This window comes from Saccopteryx bilineata, chromosome 11 (genome assembly GCF_036850765.1).
Source record: "Saccopteryx bilineata isolate mSacBil1 chromosome 11, mSacBil1_pri_phased_curated, whole genome shotgun sequence".
In the NCBI taxonomy this organism is placed as follows: Eukaryota; Metazoa; Chordata; class Mammalia; order Chiroptera; family Emballonuridae; genus Saccopteryx; species Saccopteryx bilineata.
The window spans coordinates 12,672,312-12,696,327 of record NC_089500.1 but is presented as its reverse complement, the minus strand read 5'-3'; the positions used below and the strand labels follow the sequence as shown (position 1 = coordinate 12,696,327).

The window sequence follows — 24,016 nt, the reverse complement described above, 5'->3', positions numbered from 1 at the left end:
ATGAAAATACTTTGTGTGGACAACAGGAAAGTCTGTGATTTCTCTTCTGAAGGCAAAATAAGAGCTAAGCTCTGGCTGTCAAGGGGCATCACACTCAAGAGCAGTGATGTTTACTGGCCTGAGTTCCTTTATACACTCCTGGCCAAACTCTCCTGGTTCATTGTTTCTCACCCAAAAACATCTCGCTCACCAGGAGTCAGGGCGCACAGGGCTGGTGAGCATCTGTTTGCTTTGTGGCTCTTACTGTCAGTGGAAGGACATGGCTCTAACTGAGCAGGAACACTGTGGAGGCTGGAGTTCATCCATCAGGGTTGCCACACACAATGTGCATGACACTGCAGTGAATTTGCTGGGGGTGATGCCAAAGACATGGGGAATGGTGAAGCAGATGATCCTCAGGAAGGCTGTAGTTTTTTTTTGGAGAGCAAAATCACCGGTGTTTTAATGGCCTGCTATGAAAATCCCCTCTAGTTTTGTGAAAGCCGTGAGCAAATGACATTCAGTGGGAGGATACAGCTAGGTGACATGAGCAATGAGTCAGCAACGGTGATTGCTCAGTGAAACAACTATGCAGAATCTGTGGAAACTGCCATATCACACCCATGGGCAGTGTTTGCTCTTTGCTTAAAAGTCACAACAGTGGCAGAGTTTCATGTGCTCAGAGGCTTAGACAGGAGGGAACACCCACGACGCTTGATGAGCTCGCTCGCAGACATCATGACGGACCAGGAATGACCAGCCTAGGTATCACTTTGGCCTTCCTCAAGTCTTTCCACAAACATCTGGATGAGCGTGGGAGTCAGCATGGTACAATGAATAATCACCAACCTTACAGGGTCATCGTGTCAAATACATCCACACAGTGTGTAGCGCAGAACAGGCACTCAACCAATGGTAGCCATCATCATCGTCATTATGGATGTTGTAATAACATGAATAGTTCATTGGATGCTACCAAGTCAGGCAACAGTGCCTGAAGTAAGACAGGTGTCTACTTCTCTCACCTGTGTGACATGCATACTACCAGGCTGATGTCACAATAGACTCCTTCTTGCTTCTCCATCCCAACATCGGCTTCTATTTTAGCTCCTGCACCACGTCCGTGACATAAGCAGAGGCAAGTTGAATGGGGGGTGAGAGGAGGGTATGCCCCTTTTTAAGGGAAAGAACCAAAGTAGCGTTTTTTTATTATAATTACAGTCCAGATGGCCCCTGACTTAACAATGGTTCAACTTAACAATTTTTCAACTTTATAATGGTACAAAAGCAGTATGCAGGACAAATTATATGAGATATTTAACAGATTTTGTGTGAGATGCCTCTGCCCAACTATAGGCTAAGGCAGGTGTTCTGAGCATATTTAAGGTAGGCCAGGCTTCAGTAGGTTAGGAGTATTAAACACATTTTCAACTTATATTTTCAACTTATGGAGGTTGTAGAGATATAACACTGTCATACAGATACTCCTGAACTTAATTTTTTATGCTGTCACTAAAGAAACAGAGACTTACATAGGAATTATTTCTGTGTCAGTCTGCGTAGGCTGCTGTAACAGAATGCCACAGACTGCATAGCTTACACAAGACGCACTTATTTCTCCCAGTTCTGGAGACCGGGAAGTCCAAGATCAGATCAGGGTAGCTGCAGATTCAATGTCTGATGAAAGCCTGCTACCGGTTCCTGGGTCCTCTCACTGTGTCCTCGCGCGGCAGAAAGGCCGAGAGAACTGTCTCTGGACTCTTTCAAGGGCACAAATTGCCTTTGTGAGGACTACACCCTCAGGACCCAATCACCTCCCAAGGCCCCGCCTCCCAGTACCATCACATTGGGGATTAGGTTTCAACACGTGAATTTTAAGGGGATACAAGCATTCAGTCCAATGCAGTATTCAATCAATATATAAATGGTCTCAAAGTGGGGAGGGGGGTATAAGAAAGTGAAATATCAACATGTGTCTGAGATGAGAAAGCATGGGCTTAGGGTGGAAAAAATGACCCTGAGGGAGATGTGCCTCTTCCATTATGAATACGTGCCTCCTAGTCCTGCCTGTGTGTGCACAATAATGAGATGGTACCTGTCACCCTTGACAACAACTATCCAACTCCAACTGCAAACGTAACCACCTACATCAGGCCGTGACTTCAAAGTAGATCTGCCTGTCTATTCCTTAGCAAAACATTCTGCAAACTGCCAGGTGCTCCATGAGCCGACATCAATTTAAAATATAAATCGAAGCCCAAGACATTCAAAGCTCTGCCACAAATGGGTCTCAAGCAGAGCTCTGCAGACAGCAGCTGACTATGGGGGAATGTTTGTTTGACTTCCCAAGTCCAGGGGAGGCAAGCAGTAGCTGCTAACAGGTCCTGAACACAAGGAGAGCAGTTCAAGCCCCTGGCAGTAAGAAATGACTGGTGGGAGGGGAGGGGCCTTGAGGAGGGCAGTGACAGAATGTACTAAGAGCAGCGCTTCCAAAGACCAGCGACTGCGGGAAGAAGAGAGTGGAGCCCGGGAGATGAGGCTGGAATGGTGGCCACTAGGAACTCTGCGTTAAGTGAGGGAGGAGGTGACACAAGCCTGGGCTTGAGGGGTGAAGAAGAGAGGGAGAAAAGGTAGGTTCAACGCTGTTGCTATGGGTTGGGTTAGACAGAGGAAAGGAAAGAGAGAAGCTAAAGGTGGCGTCAACACTCACTCCAAGTCCTATTGGCAACAACGACAAGGCTGGCCGGGTGCCGGTTTGAAGATAACAAAGATCAAGAGTTCAAGCAAGAGAAGAGTGAGGCTTGAACATTTAAAAGGACCAAGGAAGAAAGTAACACATTAGCTGTGGGCATGGGGACTGTCTTTATTTGCACAGAATGATAAGTGCGTTAATGCAGGCATAAATGGACTAGAACTTGGGGCCAAGGACTCTAACCTGCTATTTCATACAGGAATTTAAAGGGAGTATAGAAGGTGCAGCAAAGAAGTGGTTGGAGTGGCCGTGTAGAGAATCCCAGTAGTCACACGAGATTAAAAGTCAAGAGAAGAAAAAAATGTCAAGTGAAGAAGAAGTATATAGTTCACAGGGCAGTGTTGAGAGTCCTGCCGTGGAGCTTGTCTGCGATCCTGGCTTCCAACAATTCTCCCATTCCTCTGCACGGGCCACCTCAAATCTGGGCTGGCCCTGTCCCTGGATTCGATCAGTAATATAAACAGAGAAAGTAATCTGTGCTAATTCTTCTTCTGTTATTTAGGGCTTCAAGGCTTCTACCTCTGACGGCTTCCATCTTTATGTTCCTGGAATGCTTACACTGCCTTGAAGGGAGCCCTGGCTAGACTACCGGAAGTTGAGGGAGCAGGTGGAGAAAGGTCACCTGGGGGACAGCAGAGGCACTCCAGAGGACAGCCAGCACCAAGGCCCCACACGTGAGAGAGGCCGTCTCAGTCCTCAACTATAAGGAGTCTCCCCAGCAGACTCCACACAGAGCAGAGCTAAACCACCCCCGTGAGGCCATGCCAGACTGCAAACCCACAGATACATGCAGGAAAATCATTGTTGTAGGCCACTAAGATGTGGGGGCTTTGTTATGCTATAATAGATGAATGATAAGAGCACAAAATTTTGTAAGAAATGAATCAAGAATGAACTATCAAAATTGGAAACGTTATTCCACAGCTCCTCCCCTTACAAGCTATGTGACTGTGAGAAAGTTACTGGCTGAGCCTAAACCTTAATGTATTTCATCTGTAAAATGAGGAATAAAAAGTTTGCTACTCTTAGGATTGCCAAGAACATTTAAAAAAAAAGCTACATTGCTCAATACAGCAGCTGGGACATGGTCACTGTTAAATGCATATTATTTACAATTATTATCATTAAAGGGTTAATAAGAATATTTCCAAACGTCAGCATCATTAGTAAGTTATTGCGTATTTGGCACTGTCCAGAAAAATTCAACAAACACAATCTCTTCTGCTCTTTTATACATTACTTACATTTCTAAGAAATCTTGTGTAATCAACCATTGTGTTATAAAAATAACTGCTCCCACAGGGAAAATGGATTTAGGGTCTCAAAAGTTTCAGACTTACAATAAAAGTTATTTTCTGCAGAAATGTGATAAAGAACACTAGCTTGTCGCTGAACACCCCTGAGCAGGCCCAGCATTTCACCTCATCCAGGCTGTGCTCCAAACGCCTTTCCTAGCTCCACCACCACCACCACTGTACTCTCTGTGTCTGTTATCTTGACTACGGCTTGTCATAAGGCACAAGGTGGAAACACGGGGTTAAGAAAGTCCCTGAAGGTAAAATACATTGCAGCTTGGAATTTAAGAATGGCGAAGCACACAAAGCCAATGAAACGGTCAGCTGCTAATGCAATGATCAGCTGCCCACACCAAGCATCACCAGCAACTGTTGTTGCAATGAGAGTTCTAGTTCTAGCGAGGAAGGCTCCGTGACCAACAGGGACAACCTGCGATGGAAACGGTGTTCTCTAATTAATCTGCCGCCTGGGCCCCAATTTGTGGTATTAAAGCTGATCCTGCAGGAAATGTTCCTGTATAGTATACCAGCCAGGGTGCTAAAAAACAGGAACAATAACCACACACACACACACACACACACACACACACACACACACACACAATTTGTTCTGCTTATCAGCTAGAATAATGATTGCTTTCTTTAAGGACTGACTTCATTTTGAGCTGTTTATGGGAAAACCCAAGCAATAATAACTGAAATCTACGGCAACTTCACCTGGCCCCCGCCACACACACAGGATTACGGAACTATCAGGAAGGCTTCTGCACCTCAATACAGTTTTGCGCTGAGCAGTCTCATTGTACGTGGACAGCTCCCACATGAAAACACTTACTTTATTCCTTCTACAAAGCCAAGGGAAATCACTTCCTTGGTCTCGCCTCTCCATTCTCTTCAGAAGCCCAGTGACTGTGAACTTGGACTGAGGGAAAGGAATGAATGCCCCACGGCGTACAGGAGTTGGTCCACCCAGAGTGGGAAGACACTTAGCGAATAGGCAGGTCAGGAAGGTTCAGGCTTGACTGTCTCAGAGGCAGGCCCTGGAAGCTAGAAGATGCTGCCAGAGAAAGTGTGCACCAGACCCAGGGATGGAACAGAAAGAGAGGACAGAGAAGTCTGTAAGGAAAGGACTAGGATCTATAAGATGGAGTGAATTAGCAATCAGGCAATGCTGAAAGTCAGAGGAAGTTGCAAATAACAAAAGCCAAAGTGTGCCCCCTCCCACCCTCGCCCACGTAGCTGATCTGAAGCAGGCAGCAGCCGAAACCACAGTCACACAGAATGTAGAGCCTGGACAGCATCACAATGGATCCCATCAATGGGTCTTACCCACACTGCACCATTTTTACTTGAAGGTCATTACCATGGAAAACCTACCATGACCATCATAGGGTTCATTGATTGTACTATGATCATTGATGATCATAGTATGTATTGTTCTTTCTATGGTGACTCTTGGGTGAAATTTCTCTTTGGTCTGAAAAACAGCTCTCATTCCCCATTGTTCAGGTTTGACTCTGTGAATTTATGTGACATCTTTTCTCCTGGGTTGCTAGAGAGGTCAGAGCCTAACGACCCGCCTGTTGCAAGTCCGTGTGGCTTTATGGCATATTCTTACCCCCAACCCTGGCGCCCTTTCTTAAGTTTCCAGTTTTGTTTTGATTTTTTGGTCTTTTTAATTTGTGCTATCTTCTCATATTTTATGCATTATAAACGGTCTTATATATCTAGAATAGATCCAAGTATACATTTAAGTCCACAAATAATAAACACGGCCCTGTTTCAGAGGATGACCTTACTACCCAGTAACCATGTGCGTTCATTCACCCTTTCACAAACATTTATTCTGCACAGAAAATGGACCAGGCACGCTGCTACAGGGGATACAAAAATAAATAGACAGGCCTGGCCCCTGCCCTTACATCTAGTCAAGAAAAGACACAAAATAAGCTACAAATTGTTTCAAGTACTGTTAACAAAATGAAACAAGGATCTAAAATGCACAACTATAGGAACAAGGAAATATACTTGCGGTAGGGAGTTTGAGGGACAGCTCCCTAAAGAGATGGCACCATCAATTCTGAAGGACTGAGGGGGGATTCGGTGGGATTTTGTTTGTTGGTTGGTTTTTTTAGTAGAAAAGACAACCTGTTATCCAGGCAGAGGGAACAGATGGGTAACAAGTAAGAGTGTTTATTAAGTGAGGACAACGAGTTAAACTGAGGAAGGACAATGTACAGTGAGGTGGACAGACAGGGGTCCGATGACTCAGGGCCTCACAGACTAGGGTAAGGAGCATAGATTTTGTTTCAAGGACAAAGAGAGGCCACTGAAGGAGGTTGAGTCCAGATCGGACATGATCTGTGTTGAGGTTCAAGACTTTACATTCTACTACAGATTTTAAGAGATTGAACAAGAAGCAAGGAGAACAGTCACAACAGTCCAGGCTGAAGGGGACAGTAGCCTGCCCAGGATGGAGGCAGTGGAGAGCCCAAGTATAGTTCATCCAATATAGTCGATGAAAGGTTAGATGTGGAAGGGATGTGAAATGGAATGATCTAGAATTGTTTCTGGATTTCTGTCTAGAGCAACTCACTGGGTATTATCGCAAGCGAGGGCAGCAGCATTTGTGTAATGGTGGTGGTGGTAGGGGATAGAAATCCTCACCTCCATTTGGTTATGTTACCTTTGAAATGTCTCAAAAACATCCAAGAGGTTAAGTAGGCAACTGGATATGGGAATTTCTGAAGCTCAAACACATTCCTCCCAAAACCTTTATTTAAGAAAGTACTAGACTATACACTTCACCAAAACAGTGGAGTAAATCAAGAAAGGGAAAAATATGAGATCCAGGCAATGGAAATCCGATACCAGAGAGAGACAAAGGTACCCCCTGGCTAACAGAAAGAGACCCACATCTTTACGGTCAATTGGTAGTTGACAAGGGCAGCAAGCACATACAATGTGGTAAATATAGTCTATTCCTGGACCAAAGAGGATTATGCTAAGTAAAATAAGCCAGTCAGAGAAAGACAAGTGCCATTTGATTTCACTTATATGTGGACTCTAATAAAATAAACTGACAAAATAGAAACAGACTCATAGATACAGAGAACAGACTGACAAGTGTCAGAAAGGAACAGGATTAGGGGACTGGGTGAAAAAGGGGAAGAAATTAAGCAAAAAACTCCAAAAACCCTCAGGCACAGACAACAGTGTAGGGATTACAAAAGGGAAAGAGGGTGGGCAGGTAGGAGAGGGTGAAGGGGGATAAATGCTGATGGAAGGAGACTCGAACTGGGGTGGTGAACACACAATACAATAACAATGTATTATAGAATTATACACCTGAAACCTATATAATTTTATTAACCAACATCACTCCAATAAATTCAAAGAATAGAAATAAAAAATAAAAGGACCTTAAATATAAGCATAAAAATAAAAAGTTAGTTTCCTTTTTGAAACCACATTTTAATCTAAAAACATACCCCCTTCTACAGTATAGTATTATCTTGGGGGTCAAATGTATAGAACTACCTTTGAGGTGAAATGTTCTTATTAGGAGTAAGATTTCACAACCTTATAGGAAACTTAAGCCAATAGTTCCTCCCTGGGCGCTGCCTTCCAGAGTTCCACTCTCTACAGACAGAGCCCCAGTGGGCGTTCCAGATGCAGAGCAGGACTTCCAGACATGGTCTCAGAACCAAGCACACCTGTGAAAATGTAAGATCACTCAGCAGTGACAGAAGGACCGCTCGTCTGTGACAGAATTCAACAGAAATAACTTCACAAAACAAACTCCCATGTCTTTTCAGGGAAAATATTTAAAAATAACATTCAGAGTGGGTTATTTTTTATCTTGGTGTAATAATGACACTTTGGTAATGGAAGAGAACTCTACATTTCTTAGAAATGAATACTGAAATACACAGTGGTAAGATGACATCTCTGGGATTTGCTGTAAAATAAGTCGGCAAAGGAAAAACTGACAAAGAAAGCAAATGGTGTGAAAACTTGTTGGTGTTGAGCAGACGGAAATTTATTTTCTCCTTACTGGAGCATATTTAAAATTCTTCATATTAATAATTAAGATAGAAGTTCTGAGAGCAAATATGGCCAGCTTTTCTTCGTCTTCCAAAAAAGGTAAAATTGTACTATTTTTTTAAATGATTGATTTATGATGCAAGTAAAATCCACTAAAAAACAAGGCAGCAGTAAAGATTCACTTTTATCCATCAAATTAGAACCCCAACTTCATTAAAGCTATTTTAAAATATTTTTATTTCCATTTTAGGTGAGAGGCGGGGAGATAGTGAGGCAGACTCCCACATGAGCCCTGACTGGGATCTACCTGGCAACCTCATTTGGGGCTGACAGCCAAGTACCAAGCTATTCTTAGAACCTGAGGCTGATGTGCTTCAACAGAACCATCCTCAGCACGTGAGGCTATACTCAGATTAATTGAGCAACTGGCTGTGGGAGGGGATGAGGGAAAGAAGGGGGGAAGCAGATGGTGGCTTCTCCTGTGTGCCTTGACCGGGAGTCGAACCCAGGATGTCCATACCCTGGGCTGACACTCTAGACACTGAGCCACCAGGCAGGGCCTTAAATCTCTTACAAAGGGAACACAGGCTGAAATGCAGACATGGCAGGCTAGCATGCAGACAGAGAAAGGAGAAGAATCAGGCTTCAAGCTAATAAGGAGCCTGTTGACTTAATACACAACTCTACGGAACACGATTCTGTTAAAAGAAGACTGCCTAAACCTGGAAAAGGGTGTAAAAAAAATCTGATACTATGTGAGTAATTGGCGGGTGCAGGGGCTAGTCTCTCAATTATGTGGCTGACTGCTGGGTTCACTATTTTCCTTGGCGTCTTCAAACAGAGCCAAATATGGACTCAGAACCAGGCCGCAACTGGGGACGCGGCACTGGGTCTGCAGCTTGTGACATCTTTATAAGGGTCCTTGGAGAAATCAATTCAAAAGAATACACATATGGTGACACATAAGTTTGTAAAAAATTGCTTTTGTAAACATAAGACAAGAATATTAAGCCTGTTAGGATACAGGCGTCCCCAAACTACAGCCGGAGGGCTGCATGTGGCCCCCTGAGGTCGTTTACCCAGCCCCACCGCACTTCCAGAAGGGGCACCTCTTTCATTGGTGGTCAGTGAGAGGAGCACTGTATGTGACGGCCCTCCAATGGTCTGAGGGACAGTGAACTGGCCCCCGGTGTAAAAAGTTTGGGGACCCCTGAAAAAGATGTGAAAAAATGTTATGAGAAAGCCTTCTCATCCGATGTCACCTTTTCTCCCTATTTTTCTTTGCATGAAGTCTCCCCACGTGAAACAATTTCTCTTTTCTAGAAAGAGGGAGGTCACCGTGGGAGTACAGCTGCTCCCTCAGCGAGGAAACGGAGACCTGGTCCTCACACTGCCCTGTTCTGTGGGAAGCACGCTCTGGAAGAAAACAGCCCAGAGCAAAGGGGCCTGGGGGTGGGCGTGTCTCCACACTCCTGCAGAACGAAACCATGTTCCCATGCTCACCCCGTGCGCGCTCACCCCAGAGAGGAGCGGATTTCAAAAGTATTGTATCAGGAGAGTAAAAAGACATTCTTTTTTTCTCTTTAAGTAAATAATTGGGGTAAGAAAAACCACCAGAGGCACTGAAGAGATGCAGTTGACAGCAGCTGACAGCTCACAGATGGCCATCCTGCTTTCAAGGCAGATTCTAGAGATAAGTTCCAAGTGTCCCACCGAATTCATGAGCGAGATGTTCTTCCAAAGACGTCAAACAAATCCCCCGGGCTGCAAACTAAACCTGCTTCTGTTTGCTCTGCTCGGATGGCCAGACCTAGAAGGAACTCTATGAGGGTGTCCCCACCGCGCCCAGAGAGCCACAGTGCTAGGGGCCTGGCAGCCACACACTCTAGGAGAAGTCAGTGCCAAGGCTGGAGCCTGCAGGCCATATCTCGAAGGTTCCAGACCCACGTGCTATCTGGTGACACTAGATTTTCTCTTCCTGATTCATTTGGTTAAAATGATATAGTATTTGAAATCTGCAGCTAAAGTTTAAAGCCTGGACCCTGAACGTCAGGGGTGGGGGAGGACCCCTTTGCTCTGGCTAACTGCCTTATGAAGGGCTCCCAGCAAAGCGATGGAGTCTGAAGCATCCATACAGTGAGACCCACACTGGACAAATGAATTGGTGCTGTGTACTGATGGGTGAGTGTTCCTCACCCACTGTTACGTGAAAAAAGCAACTGTGGAATAATCCCCACTCTGTAAGTAATAACTACAAGCCTGTCTGTGAGTACAGGTGTGGAAAGGTCTAGAAATGCACTCCAGTCGCTTGGCCGTCATCCCAGAGGGGTGAGACCGGGGGGGGACCCGCAGCCCTAAGCCATACACTGCTAGATGCAAAGCGTGCAAAGGTGAAATACGGCTGTCATCCTCGTTTAAAAAGGGGAGGATTTCTTTTTTCTGCAAAGCAAGACCCTCCCTTTATAAATTCTTCCCTCAAAGAAAAAGGATGTTTTCCCCTCATTGTCACAGCCGATTCCTCCAGGCGCCACGCCCCCCCAGGGATAGAGACCTTAAGAAGAGTGGGTGAGACCCTCATCTGCTCAGGACACAGAGAGTTAAGTATGGTCCCAGCAGCACCTTGGGTTTCACAGAACCAAAGCTGTCTCACATCAAAGGGACGCATATGAGCACATACCAATGTCAGGACAATCCAACAGCGCCAAGCTATACAGACGTGAACAAATAAATACATGTCCTAAGATGATACAACTCGTATTTTAAAGAACGGATGTGAAAATTGTGTCTTAGGAAACAGCCAAGGAAGGACTCACTGAAGGGGCCAGACTTGGAGATGCAACTTCCACAGAGCGAGGTAGCTAAGAGGATGGGCGGGTCTACACAGCAGCTTCCCAGTGGGGGCACACACCCTGCCCCATCCCAGCCCCCCAGCCCTGATGGCCCAGAAATGGCTCCAGGCATGCCAAGACCCAGCCTCCTCCCATCCTAGGATAGCAGGGTGGCAGCCTCCTGGGCCAGGATTCTCCAGCCTCAAGAGTCCTCTGCCCTTGACTTTCCACGCCCTCTACAGATGATCATGTTTGTGTCTACTTCGATCTGAAGACACACTTCCCAAACACGAGAGGTCTCTGGGAAAGGACTGAAACAGGGCGGTGGGGCAGAGGTGTCGAGGAATCGTCGGGATCCTTACATTCCTTCGCTTAAGATTTTCCATATCTATTCCTGCTTCCTCTCCAGAAGGGTGGCCACTCAGCCTGCCGCAAAACTCCAAGAGCATATTCAAAACTCCGGGGTCACTTGTGAACCATCTCATGTCTTGCCAGCCTCCAATTCAAAGCAACCTCCCAGGAAGAATCTCAGGAGCACACCCATCCCCGAAATGCAATAACAGTTCCTTTATCACTTGATATATAGTCATTTCTATTTCTATGATTTAATCAGCATAATTGCTGTTATTACACTCAAAAGATGCAATTCTCCGTATGTAACCAAACCCTACGTCAGACATCTATTTGGACTGCCTGGGTGAAGGCCATCTAAGTATAGGGTTGGAATAACTCTCCAGTCCAGCCACAGAGAGCATTGTCTTACGATGCATCAAGTTAATAAAAACCTATATATATATAAAAAAAAAGCCTTGCGTTTGCTGGGAGTTGAGAAGTCCCTTCAGTCAGCACAGGGAAAGGCTCAAGAGTTGAACAGAAATATAAAAAAATGGGAAGAGACTCTTGGGCCTGCATATAGGTTTTCTACCATACAACGTGGGAAAGCTTGTGTTTGTGTTTGATGCTTGCAAGGAAAGAAAAACAGAGCCTGACACTGAAGAGCTCCCATTTATAATATGCCAAGCCATGTTTATATCCCGGGAAAAGGTTCATGCAGCGCAGCAACAAAGCAAAATATAGTTTTTAAAAATACACTTAAGGTCACTAAGTAGTGAGAGACACCATGCTGAGCGCCTGCAATGGGAAAGCAAAAGTGATGAATTTCACACGACGGGACTTAGAACTGATCAGTTTCAGAACTCAGAAATCTCCACCCTTGGAGATCCACCTGGTCCACTTCATCATTCCCCTGACCACCCTCTGCCCATCCCTCCCTGAGAGTACAAGGATGTCAGGAGAGAAAGACTTGGACCCAGCCGACAGGATCCAAATGGCCCACCAACACGGGCTTTAGCTGGACACGTCCCTGCTGAGGGGCATGGACCGGAACCATTGGGTAATGTAAGTAGGGCCCAGGCTGAGTGGCCACTGAAGGAAGAACCAGGCTGCTCGCCCCGTTATTTTTTTTTATTTTTATTTATTTTTTTTGTATTTTTCTGAAGCTGGAAACGGGGAGAGACAGACTCCCGCATGCGCCTGACCGGGATCCACCCGGCACGCCCACCAGGGGGCGACGCTCTGCCGAGACCAGAGCCACTCCAGCGCCTGGGGCAGAGGTCAAGGAGCCAGCCATCTTTGCTCCAATGGAGCCTTGGCTGCGGGAGGGGAAGAGAGAGACAGAGAGGAAGGAGAGGGGGAGGGGTGGAGAAGCAAATGGGTGCTTCTCCTATGTGCCCTGGCCGGGAATCGAACCCGGGTCCCCCGCACACCAGGCTGACGCTCTACCGCTGAGCCAACCGGCCAGGGCCATGCTCGCCCCGTTTTGCTGCATGGTTTTCATCCTTGGCTGCGTACTGGACTTGCTCAGGGGGCTTTAAAAATTCCTGGTGCCTGGCACTCCCTCCAGTCTGGTGCAGTCTACCTGAATACTGGAATTTTTCCTTTCAGGTCATCGGTGATTCCAACATGCAGCCAGGGCTGTGGATCACGACCTTCAGCTTTACAAGTAGGAAGCAAAGAAGAGTCAAGTGAGAGTAAGCAAGCCCTGGAACGAAGCCCAGATGACCCCCAGCGCAGCGCTTCCTGACACTCTGTGCCTGGAGACACCCAGAAGCCTGGGCAAAACGCAGGTTCCAGCTCTGTGGATCTGGGCTAGAGCCCGGGCGTGACGTCTTGCTGTCAGGAGTCAGAACGGATTATACCCGCCATCATCGGTCACCACCCTGGAGAGAGAGGCTCCACAGAAGTCAACAGCACAATCATTATGGTTTGTGCCACTTTAGATACAATGGAATCATTTTCCTTCTCTGGTGGTATTGCTGAGGGCACTTTGATGCCACTGGATGGCTCAGGAGCACCATGGTGGACAGGAATACCATGGGGATTACAGTGTGTATGACAAATGCCCCCGTTATCACATGGCCCAGTGTGTGCTGGTTTCTTTTTTTTCTATTTTAGGAGGTTATGATACAGGCTAAACCGTCTTTCCAAAATTCCTGTGTTGAAGTCCTAACTCCAGCACTCTACAATATGACTGCATCTAGAGCTGGGGCTTCAAGTGGTCACTGAGTTCAGATGAGGTTATTAGAATGGGTCCTAATCCAATTCATCCTAGTGAGGTGGTGCCCTCAGAAGAGGGGAAAATTCGGACAGACATGGACGGAGGAGGGACTGTGTGGGGACACGGAGAGGACAGCCGTCTATATGCCAAGGAGGGAGCCCTCACAAGGGAGCCATCCTTGCTCTGACTTCCAGCCTCCAGAACTGCAAGAAAATAAATGTCTGCTGTTTAAACTCCCTAGTCTGTCATGGTAGCCTGAGCAGACCGACGCTAGGAAGGGGGGACGTCTCGTGTCCACTTTTGATAACTGACTCACATTTTCACCAGTCCTTACCAGTGGGGTTGCCATCTCTATTTCTAGAGTCTTCTAAATGCCTCTTGAAACCTGTGGTCGGCAAGGAGACCGCAATGGCCAGGCCTTGCAGAAGAGCCCGGTGATTAAGAAGAACAGAGGCTCTGGAGTCGGGCTGTCAGGCGGAAGCCCTGCGCGGCCACACACCTGCCAGAGGCCCGGAGTGAGAACTTGTGCAAAGCTGGACCAGTTTCTGCAGAGCCAGTCCACACACATCGGGCAGCCCGGAACTCATCAGCGTAGGACATACGCAACATTTTTCCTTACCTATTTTTGGCTACCGGAAACCTTCTGTGATATCTACTCTCCAGTATTTTCTTTGTGGCAGCTGTTTCGGTGTTCAATGTCCCTTCTGTTCCCATCTTTTTTCAGCTGTGCTCTACATGGAAATCATTGCCTGATGAAGTGACTTCCACCTAACTCCACCAAGTATGGGGTTCCTGTATAAAATATTTCTTTCCGTATGTCCACCCAGCTAGGCTAGAACATGCGAACATGATCTCCCAAAAATGGATGTAGGTAAGTTAATATCATATCAATTTTCACAGAATGGAAACCATCCTTCAACCAAGCTTTCTCAAAGTTCCCATCCATGCTGCCTTCTGGCTTCTCCTAACCTCTCAGGACCTGCCGAACAGAATCCCAGTGCACTTTTTGGAATGATCTTTCCTCTAATGAACAGTCTTTGTGGTCCTGGTGGGTTCCCAGGAAGACCACCTCCGCTCTGCTGTGCAATTTTTCACCACAAAAATTGCGAGCCATCTCTCTATAGGAAAATTCCAACATGAAACATGGACACAGTCCCAAGGGCAAGGCTAGGGAAGAGCAAAGGCAGGGGTCAGCGGGAGGCAAAGCTGTGGCATGTCTCCGCACTGGCACTGGACATCCTGACCTCCAAAGGAACAGTGTGGAGCACATGCGTGCACGAGGTTAAAAGACGGGTCAGGCTGGCAATCTTTATAAGTTCAGTCTGCCCTTCTTCTCAGCAACATTGAGCTGAGTCAGGAAAAATGGCTGTTAACAAGGACAGGAGCTCCCACAAGACTTTTTTTTTTTGTATTTTTCTGAAGCTGGAAACGAGGAGAGACAGTCAGACAGACTCCCGCATGCGCCCGACTGGGATCCACCCGGCACGCCCACCAGTGGCGACACCTCTGCCCACCAGGGGGCGATGCTCTGCCCCTCCGGGGCGTCGCTCTGTCGCGACCAGAGCCACTCTAGCGCCTGGGGCAGAGGCAAAGGAGCCATCCCCAGCGCCCGGGCCATCTTTGCTCCAATGGAGCCTTGGCTGCGGGAGGGGAAGAGAGAGACAGAGAGGAAGGAGGGGGGTGGAGAAGCAAATGGGCGCTTCTCCTATGTGCCCTGGCCGGGAATCGAACCCGGGTTCCCCGCACGCCAGGCCGACGCTCTACCGCTGAGCCAACTGGCCAGGAAGACTTTTTTTTTTTTGCCCAACTTTGTATCCATAATATGCTCTCTTCCTTGTCAAATTTTTATAGCCATATTTTTCCTCTGTGCCATACCCCAAAACATCCTAATCTCGCTAGCATGTCAAGTGGTGCATTCCAACCTTTTTCTTCTTTTCCCTTCTCCAAAGTACCATCAGACTTCGCTTGTCTCCCCTCAGAATATTTCTTTCAACTCATTCTCTTTCCTTCTCCACTTTTTCCCCATTCTCAATGTCAGAAGGCATCACTATTTAGGACTCTTCTTGACTTTTTAGGGAACAACAGTTGGCACTGTGTGATAAACACACAATATACAGTTGGTGCATTATAGAACTGTACATTTGAAACCTAGATAATTTTAGTAACCAATGTCACCCCAATAAACTCAATTAAAAATACAACCATCTAGAAAAAATAAACAGTTGGCATTGTAAAAAGACAGGTCAGAGTTTAAGCTCAAAAGTTGAATTACTGATATACAGGGTCGGACAAAAAGTAAGTTTACAGTTGTATTATTATTAACTGTATTTCACACAGGAACAAGAAGGAACTTTCGTGTACTCACAACTGTAAACCTACTTTTTCCCTGTCCTATGTCGTACACAGAGCCACGCTGTGTAATGGTGTGATACCTTTCAGCCATATGAGGAAAAATGTAATGTTGCGACCGTGATTTCAAAATCCCTTCATGAAAATGACTTTTCCTAGATGTTCAAGTAAAATATGTATCATTTGGATTTTGAATGTGAAAAGTTTCCCCCTCCAGGAATTCAAAGCTAACATGACATTTATGGAGAGGTGGCTTTGAGTCCTCAATGCATGTGATGATCAATGTGCAAGTTCAGGAATTAAGGAAGTGTGGAATCGGGGACGGTGGGAGGTCGGCCACGGCAATCCAAGGCTGAGAAGTATCGTCCTGAGACTGCAGAAAGTTAGTACTTAACTACCTGCAATAAAGTCCCACTTCCTAACGCCCTGACAAGTTATACTCATGTAGAGGACCATTTAGGGAAGGTGACTCAAAAAAGGTCCAGCTCAATGACTATACTGACTCCTGGAGACCGACAAACCAAGTCACGAAGATGCCCCCTCAGGCCAGGAGATCCCAATACAGTGAGATGAGGCAACACAAAGGCTAAGGGCCCAAAGCCACCTCCGTGAGGACTCAGACTCGTGGACGAGGTTCCACTCAGACGGAGAAACCCACTCCTGGTTCTTGTGTTCAGATGGCTCTTCAGCGGTTGGCAAAGGGCCAGATAGTAACTATCTGCGGCTCTGGGGGCCAAATAAGGCCTCTATTGCATAGACTTTTCTTTTACAACCCTGTAAAAATGTAAAAAGCACTCATAGATCATGGGTTATATAAAAGCATATCATGGCCCTCCTTTGCCAGCCCCTGCTCTCTCCACCAAACCCTGGGCCAAGTTTGCGTGCGGGGGGGCCCTCCTGGCTTCCCAGCCATTCACACTAACATCTGCCACTATCTGCCATTGCCATTCCCATAGGACTCAAGATGGGCAGGGCTTCACCCTGCTGGGGTAAACAGAAAACACCCACAACAGTGGCCAAGAGGGAAAGGCTGAAAATGGATATGAAGGCTGAGAATGAATGTGGTTCAGGTTTCTGAGGTTGTAAAGGGCGTGGAAAGACGGTCTAGTTGAAGTTCCACCATGCTGAACAAGGAGGCCACACAGCTACCCAGCCAAGCTTCCTCACACCTGCTGCTGACTTGCATGGGTCACACCTTGAAGCTGGGAAGAAGTTACAGCCCTCTTCTGCTCAATGGGGAGCATCACATGGACATCCTAACACCATTCCACCCCTACAGGTGTTTTAGGATGGAAACGGAAGTTGTCCAGAAGGTCCAGATACATTTATGACAATAGATTTACAATAGATTATTAGGAAGACCAGGGAATATGGAAGGTGCATGCACTTGCTTCAAGTGTCTGTTTGAATATACAAGATGAACTGGCCGAAGTATTTGTCCCAAGTGGGCCAATTCTGATGCCACTGCCCACCTGTCGGGGAACAGGACCAGAGAATTCACCACCTCTCAGTAATGCCTTCACACTCCAATAATGCTCAGAAGAAACTTGTGGCACCTGGTAATTTCTCGCTAGAACCTCTGCAGAAAAAAAAAAATCTTTGGTTCCCACCATCCCTGGGTTCTCGTGTCCTTGTTTGGAGCTGTGGGGTTTCGTTTGCTGAAAGGATACAGCTGGACCACGGGAAATTCAAGCTCCTAGCCCCCAACATGTGACATGACTCAGATGTGTGCCAAAAACAACGTTCTTCAAAATGTCCCAAAGGTCATCTTCGATCTTCGGCTCAAAATTCTTTTACTGAAAGATAAGTTGACTTAAAATGCACACATTCCCTAATAACAGAGGTTTGTTTTCCATCTTCTCTGTTCACAGATGTGTTTCAAGTGCCTAGAAAAATGTGTGTGGCATGCACAGCAAGCTCACAGGTATTTGTTGAATAAGTGAAGGAAAATTGTTGATAAAACTTAAGAACTGGTAAGTGGCTTCATGGAAAAGGAAGAACCTTGCTTGGCAAAAGAGAAGCTACAGATGTTACAGCTATTTACTCCCCCCCCAAATAAAAGCAATAAACTGAAGCAGAATGAAGACCTTTGTTCCCCAATATTCCGCAATGCCCTCCCTGCAGGCCGACCCTCTAACACAAAAGGGAGGTACCCCGCTGAGCAGGGAGCAGGGGGTTCAGAATCTAGACGCACTGACACAGAAACTGCTGATTGAAATGCAAGCTTTCTCTGAAGAAGACAGAGTATTCTAGAACAATGGAAGAGCACACTGGCTTTTTCCGGGTGCGCCCACCCCAGAGCTTCCCTTAGAAAAGATGAAGTGATGTTAATGTAGGAAGTCAGGCATCAGCTACTCCGGGGACAATGAGTGCAGCAACCGGACCTGGTCTCCAAGGACACACCAGTGACAGCACAGCCCTTTGTGGCCAGTTCCATTGTTAGCTGTTCCCACACGCTTGGTGTTGTGGCTCCAAAAATGAGTGAAAAGGGATACAGAGGCTGCCTTGGCCAGTGCTCTCTCTTCCCCTCCTCCAATGCCTGTTCTCCAGCTTAAATAAGAGGGTGAGGGATCCCCTTTAAAACGGTCAGGCTCCCCATCAAAGCCAGTGTCTACAGGGCAACTGTCACCAGGCAGGCACGCCCACGCCCACGCCCTCTTTCAGGTGCTACTGAACTAGCAAGCTCGGGGAGTCAGCCAGAGCGGCCAGAGTGGGCCCTGGACCACATCAGCAGTCGGAGCGAGGCAGGTCGAACTGGGAACCAATACAAACCATGGCACCATCTCACGGAGGGGCAGGTAATCCGAATTCTAAAACAGCCTTCCTACCTGTCAGCTAGGAGAGGAGGCATGCTTGGATAGCAGCGGCTCTGGTAGGCCTACATGGTTTAAGTCACATCTCATCTTTAGTTGTGACGGTCACGTATTCATTTTCTTGGTCAATTGACAATGTGTATGCAGGACTGTCCAGGCATGAGCTAACCTCTATGATCCAGTCATGGGTGAGGGGACAGATGATGCAGGCCCTCAGGGGGCTGATTGTCCAATGGGACACAAGGCCAGCACAGGGGACAGAGGCTGCCTTCCACATGCCTGTGACTTAGGCAGTTCTGCCCAAAGCCACCCCCACCCGTCCCCTGCTCTGCTCTTCACAACATTCATTCCCGCTTCTTCCTTAACATTGGGAGTGCAGACGGTTACGATACAAATGCTTTCTGAAAGGGGGCTCCCGTGCCCTAAAATGAGCCAACAATTATTCCCAGAGCTGCCTGTCCTAAGCTACATGGACCCTGGGAGAAAGGCAGAGGAAAGAGAGACCAGACCAGGACCCAGGGTCTGATTTCTAGGCTTCCCTCTGCCAATAAGACTCCTTCCCGGCCGTAGGCAAGGGGTCAACCTCTAAGATCCTCTAAAATGGGGTAACTGTACCTCTATCTGATTTTATGGTCACACAAGTAGAGCACTTTAAGTAGTCAGGTAGAAGGCAGGAAGCAAAAATACATCTTTGTAATTGTCCCTACACTTATAAAGGCATCTAGAAACAACTGACGAGGGACTGCTATGTAAACATCCTCAGTGTTTCTGGCTGTGGTGAATTTATGCTTCCAAAAATGTCTACTATAAAGCCCCAAACTCACAAAACTCAACAAACACCCACAGAGCACCTACTATGTGCACTCACCACACTGGACATGAGAAGACACAGTAGGGATCAAGAGAGATAACAGTCATTGAGCGCTTCCTACATATATTAACTTGTTTCATCTTCCAGGAAACCCTATAACTCTAGTATTAATGTGATCCTCGCTTCCCAAGGGAGAAAACTAAAGCACAGAGATTAAGAAACTGCTCAAGGTCACAAGAAGCAGAGCTGGAATTCAGACCCTGGCCGAGTTTCTATCGTTGTGCATGTGAGACAGTACCCAAGCCCTCTGGAGGAACTCGGTGACCTACCCGATACTGTGTGCTCCAGTCTTGCCCCCGAAGCAGCCTCAGCCAGAGTCTGCTGCTCTCAATCTGCTCATGCCGTTCCAGTTGACTTTCTTCTTCTTCAAATTCCAAGTAAACATAGTTACAGAAATGTCACGTTAACTTCCAAGTTTTAATAGGGTTTGGCAACACTGTGTGGTGTTATCTCAAAGAAAAGTGGGAGGATTTGCCTTCCTGTGTCATTACTTCCCATGAGAACAGAACCTTGAGCAAAAGTAGTGCCTCGGGAGATACCACTGTCTGGACAGAAGCAGTGAGAGACGGCTGGTGGCCAGTGGCCTCCGCGTGGAGGTCTGCGAACCACAACGCTGAACATCATAGCTAATGCCACTTAGACAAACACCAAATGCACTCTATGTTAAAGAGCCATATTAAGAAACAATGTTGTCCTCTCTTACCCATAAACTAACTCCTGGCTGTTTGAATCTCTTCCCCATCGCTGAAGATATAAGTATAAATGACATGATTCTGAGGTCAATCACACACCACTATGTATTGGTTATAGTTCCAAAGGCCATGGTCTAACAATCAAGTCTGTGACCTGAGATCAGAAACTGGAGCATATTCTTCTTTGCTCCTTTCCTAGGACAATTTTAAGCTCATAATCAATAAATCCTTAAACAGATCAAAGAACTAGGATATTTATTAGACACAGCCCCACTCAGTGAAAATTGGATTTTACTGACCTGTCCTACAAACATATGTATTCCTTTTTCCTTATTCTCAAAGAGCCTTTAACATCTAATTTTATTGATGTGAAGCCCAATGAAGGAAAGATAAAGTAAACGCAAACCTTTCATTCAAACTACCTGGTTGGGGTTGAGGATGAGGAGAAAAATCAGCTTGTGGGTAAAGCTTTGGTAGCCACAAGAGGAATAATGCCATGAGAACTTTATATGCTCGATATGGCAATAATACATTCAGTTAGATCACACAGCAACTCTGAAGTCTTACCTGGAAAAGAGTATGTTCTACGTTAGGTTAGATTAGAATGCTCAGTAAATATGGACTTGTGTTATGCTGTCATTGGATTCATTCAACAGGTACCTGTTAAATTTTGGGTACTGGCACAATGTACACTGGGGTAGAGAGTCTACAGCCCCTGTGATTAAGATAAAATCCTACAAGGAAGGAAAGCTATACATGCATTAACCAATTTTGTATATGATAATATGAGGTCAATTGTTTAAGACCAACACCACGGGCAATGGTAATTCAGGAAAACTACTACAGTCATGTTGGGAGTTTGCTATTAAACTGTCTTTTGAATTTGCAGTCTTCTTCCTTACTTAGACCCCAGGATCTGGAAAGTTCAGCCCCATTTGTACATATCTCTGGGATAACGAAAGGTCCCAGATGTGGAAGTCAGACAGATCTGGGTTTGAATCTTGGCTCCCCCATGAGTAAGCTTTACAAACCCAGGCAAGTCAACTTACTCCCTCCAGTTTGGGTTCCCTAGTCTGTAAAGCTGAGGATACAAACGCTCCAATGAGGCTCTGAAGATTAGGGAGAATGTATTTAAACAGCATAAAACAGTGCTGAATACGCAGTCCTCAAACTGCCATTACTGAACATAGTACAAAAGGCCAACATGGAGAGGTGCTGCTTATGTGAAGCCATGTAGAAATGTGCAAGCGTGGGGACCCAGAGCATAGATCATTCTCACCCCTCTTTTCATTGCCACAGCCTTTTAGGTAGGAGATGAAGTGTATTACATCTATCATACTCATTTTAGCATTAAAACCACCCTCCATATCAATAATGACTTAAGTCACTTTTTAACAAATCACTTTCTACACGTTCAGAAGTGACTTCTGGAGTTCTTTCTCTTGTGCTACAGCTGTTCTCCAAAAGACACATGGTAAAGAGTAGGGTGGTACCCATTAGACAGCACTCCCCAGCAGTAGTTCTGTTATGGTATCTACTGCTTAGTTAGGGCTCATCTAAGAGCTGAAGCATCCATTTTCTGGAAGGCTGGTTCTCAGTCTGATTTGAGGTGAATTGGACAGAGGGGCTAACTAGTCATCCATCTGCAGAGGCCTCCATGATCCTCTGAGGACCTGTCTAAATGACCTGGTTCTCAACCTGACCTGGTTGAGAACCCTGGTTTCTATAGCAGAAGCTTCCCCAGCTGTAATGCACGTTGCATTCACCTGCAGGTGCCGGGTCAGGCGGTCTGGGACTCTAACAAGCTTCCAGATGATGCCCATGTGGCTGGTTTCCAGACCACAATCAAACTAGCAAGATGTCTACAGGGCCAGGACAACCAGAATTCACAAGCCACGGCACACACAGTCTTCCCCCATTCTTAGGGTCCAGAAACAAAATAGCCCATCGACTTGGTCTTTAAGAAGTTACTAGCTTCTAGTGGGCTGTGCCGATTGGACAGCACGAGAGAGCCTTCTAGAGCACTAGAAAAGCACTGTATTGTCCCTGAGTGGAGGTTGCATGGGTGCACGCACATGGAACTAGAGTTCAGATTTGTGTACTTAGTGTTACTTATAACTCAATTTTGAAAAAACAAAAACAAAACAAAACCTAAAATGTAACAAAGAAAAAAGTGACTGAATTATGGAAGTAATAGAAAACCAACGGCATACACATAGGACTCTCGACTCCCATAAAAGAAATAACTTAAACCCAAATAACTTTTAATATTCACAGGGACTATTTTCTCTAGTTGGGGACATCCTCTCCCATTCCTCTTAATGAACAAACTTCTAGGCACTGCTAATGTCTCTTGTTGAGAGTCTAGGTGTGAAAGAAAACCCCTCTGTTTTAAAAATCCAGTGGGGTGGGAGGACTAGGTAACAGCCTAACAAAAGAAGTCAGCTCAGAATACTAATCAGGCCTCCATGGTTCCTGAAAATCAGACACACATGCTGTAACTATCGCTGATTTACGTGTAGTCTGACCTTCAGGCACTGAACAAATGAGCAAACCATCTCAGGGACACTTCCCACGTTAAATCAGAGGCTTTGTAGTTGGTAATAGGAAAAAAATGCATCTGAAGAACTTCTGTGGCTGTGCAGCTGAAACAGAGGGCTGGACCCAGGTCATTTCACCAGCTGGGTGACCTTGCTAACCCAGTTAACCTTTCCCAGTCTTCACCTGCCCACTGAACACATTTCCACCTCCTCTAACTCTCACATGTCTTGTTGGGTGTTCACCACCCGTGTCCTGTAGAAGGCAGCCCTCTTCAAGGAGCGACTGTTAGAATCACCCAAAAGGTCGTCATTCCATCACCAAGGAGAGATGTTAAAGCATGGTACAGTGATGTAACTGATGGTGCCTTTATACCACCGAACTGACCAGCCCTGAAACCACTTACACCAGAACCTGCGAGCACATGAAATAACTTTTCCATCAGGTGACAGCATTATGGTTTGTTCATCCACTATAACACTGTAAGTAGTAAGAGCTCCTTTTCTTTCAAGTTCACTTCTGGGGGTCTCAGTGCAGAGTCACCCCAAACAGTATATAGCTCCCAGAGATAGAGTCCGCTGTGGGGCCCCAGTGTCTCCCACTGCACCTTTAAAAAGCACATCACCAACAAACGCTCATGGGTGCATGCCGCCTCCACCCACTGACAGCACGGGAACAGAAGCCAAGAGTTCAAGGGCAAAAAACACACCAGCCCTCGCCTCCAATGGGCTGCAAGCAACCAGCAGTGCCCCATCCTTCTCTTGAGAGTAAGATCGTCCTGGAGAGCATTTTCCAAACTACAGATTCCCTAGCTCTATCCAGGCATAGATTTTTGTTTGTTTGTTTGTTTTGGGGGGAGTGGTTTTAACAAGCACCCAGGTGACTGATTTAATTAACACCAGGTGGTCTGCAGACCATATTTTCTGAAAGATTGCCCCTCTTCTTGAGGATCAACAATCTTGATCTTTCTCTCGCCTCCCCCCCAACACAATCATATCAACCGGCTGCAAGCCTCCCCGAGCCCTTAGCTCACAAAGGCCGTGACAGTATTACGCTCTGTGCCGGCAGAAGGTCACAGACAGCCGATGCCAAGTATTTACTCGTTGACATTGTGTTTTCAAAACAAAACGCAAAAGCAGCATTTGTCTTTGCCTCACTGTTTACACCCACAATCTAATCCACGTTCCCTGTAAACTTTCAATCACTTCCCCTCTGATCTCCACCAGGACCAGTCAACAGCCTCGGGATCTTAGGGGACCCGCTGTATGTGCAGACTCTCGGGTGCCCGTTGCTGC

At 46.4% G+C, this 24,016-nt stretch overlaps 1 protein-coding gene across 1 annotated transcript in view; it reads right to left on the bottom strand.

The window, feature by feature from the left end:
- The window catches only part of CCBE1 (collagen and calcium binding EGF domains 1), a 167,856-nt gene that overhangs the window by 142,438 nt on the left and 1,402 nt on the right, over positions 1-24,016 (bottom strand). The window lies entirely within an intron of this gene.